Here is a 2,536-nt window from a genome sequence, read left to right as displayed (position 1 = left end):
TTGGGGGATATCTAGTGTTCCTCTTATTTCATCTTGGTGCTTTATTGTTCTGGTGAGAAATTCCAGTGCAACACTGAGTAGGTGTGATGAAAGTGGAAATCACTGCTTTGCTCCTAGTGTTGGGAAAGTAGTCCGTCTTTCACTGTGAACTAGATACTTTGTAAACAGATGTCCTTTATCTTAAAAAAATTTTTCAATTCCAAATTGGTAAGACGTGACTGCTGAAGTTTGTGAAATATATTTTCTGCAACTTTGAGATTATTATGTAGAAATGGTCCTTTATCTCACTCAAATGGTAAATCATATTGACTTTCAAATTGTCTAACCTATCTTTCACTTGAGATAAAACTCAGTTAGTTGCTACGTATATCCCCTGATCTGTTGTGTTGTTTATTTTTTCCCTCTGCATTATTGCATTATTTGAGTTACTTTGAAAAAGTATTAAAATCTACAATGTAAATTTGTCTATGCCTGTTAAAGTTACATTCAATTCTGTATGATGTTTTGAAGGTGTGATATTGTGATCACACAGCTTTATGATCTTTGAGTCTTCCTGTAGGTGTACATCCAGACAAATGACAGGCTTTTTATCTTCCTTTGAAAGCTTTGTTGTTGAATTGACCTTTTGTCATCATGAAATGTCCTTTTTAAAGGTATGCTTTGAATCCTAATAATATAGCTGTATCAGTTTCCTCTTAGTGCATGCATGCTAAATTTATTTTCCCATCCTTTTACTTTTTAATTCCTTCTGTGTCAAATAGTTTTCTAAAATGGTAGAAATAATTTTACATCACACCAACAATACAACAAAATTGCAGTTGCTCCATTTCTGTATTGGCACTTTCTGTATCAGTGGGGTTTTTATTTAGTCAGTCTTAGGCTCATGTAGTCAGCTAGAAGTCATTGGTAGCTTTATATTTACCTGATGAGTGCTAATGTTGAGCACCTTTTTAATATGCTCTGTTGGCCATTGCTCATTGTTAAACAATCAAGTTTATTGAATTATAAGTTACATACAATAAAATACATTTATTTAAAGTGCATAGTATAACTTGTTTTGATAAAAGTTTCAGCTGTACAACCAACATAATTAAAAAATAAGGCGTTTCTATCACTCTGCTACCTTAAATTTCCTTACATTCTAATACAGTTAGTTCCTTCATCCCTAACAATAATTGATCTGCTCGTTTCCACTATAGTCTGCTTTTTCCTAGAGTTACATGTAAATAGAATTGTTAGTATGCATTCTGTTGTTTCTTGTTTCTCCAACTCAGCAGAATGTTTCTGAGATTCATTCCCTTTGATTGCCTAGTAGCACTCCATTGTGTGGCTATACAGAACGTTGTTCATCTATTCACTTATTGATGAACTTTTGGGTTACAAAGAGTTTCCTTGCTGTTACGAATAAAGATGCCATTAACACTCATTACAAGCCTTTGTGTACACATATATTTCTGTTTCTTGAGCAAATACATTGGGGTTTAATTGTTGATTTATACGGTAAGTATATGCTTAACTTTTGTGAAATGTTTACGAATTCTGCTCCAAAGTCATACCACTTAATGTTTACAGTCTTTTAATTTTGATGTGTTGAGCACTTTCCCTTATACTTAGGTGCCTCTCAAATGAGCTCCTTCTGTGGAGTACAGTATCCATTAACATATCTTGCATATATTATTGTTATAAGGGTCTATATGTATTTTGCACAATTTTTGTCAACTATTTGTTTTGTATGTACTTTCTTCTCACCTGTGGTTGGCCAATTAATTTTCTTTTCTTTTTGAAAATGTATTTTTACCTGGCAATAGGGTCTCACTATGCACCTTGGATTCTTACTGATTTTCCTGTTTTCGGCCTCCCCAGTGCTAGGATTACAGGCATGTACCACTATGCCCTGACTTGGTTGCCAGCTCACTGAGCCCTGGGGTGGTGCTGCTGCAGTATGTGGTACAGGGGATGGAACACCACTCCCTACGCTTGTTTAAGCAGGTGCTTGGTCCTCTGAGCTATCTCAACAGCCTGGGAAGAGACTTTAAAAATATTTTTATTTTGTTTTTTAGGGAAGGGTCTGTAGGGTGTTCAGGATCTCACTACTAGACAGGGACTCATAGTGATTCTCCTGTTCATAGCCTCCCAAGTGCTGGGATTACAGGCATGCACTACCACACCCAGTCTCAATTGCCCTCTCAGCACACCCTAAGGGGAGGGTCGGCACAGCAGGCCTAGAGATTCTAAAAATAAAGGGAGACGAGAAAAAGTGGATAGAAAAGTAAAAAGAAAAAATCAAGTCACTATACATATATGAATCAATTACTCAGAATGAATGTATTTATTACACATCATAATCATATACTAATTTTAAAGGAAACTAAATCTAGCCTTCAGTTTAGTTGAATAGGGTTTGCATACCAAATCTAGTTCCTGTCAGTGGGGTTGCCACAACACTTTTCAACCTTCTTTTCTTTCTTTCTTTCTTTCTTTCTTTCTTTCTTTCTTTCTTTCTTTTTCTTTTCTTCTTCTTCTTCTTCTTCTTCTT

This window comes from Octodon degus, unplaced genomic scaffold (assembly GCF_000260255.1).
Source record: "Octodon degus isolate 3935 unplaced genomic scaffold, OctDeg1.0 scaffold00063, whole genome shotgun sequence".
In the NCBI taxonomy this organism is placed as follows: Eukaryota; Metazoa; Chordata; class Mammalia; order Rodentia; family Octodontidae; genus Octodon; species Octodon degus.
This window is presented reverse-complemented; position numbering follows the sequence as displayed.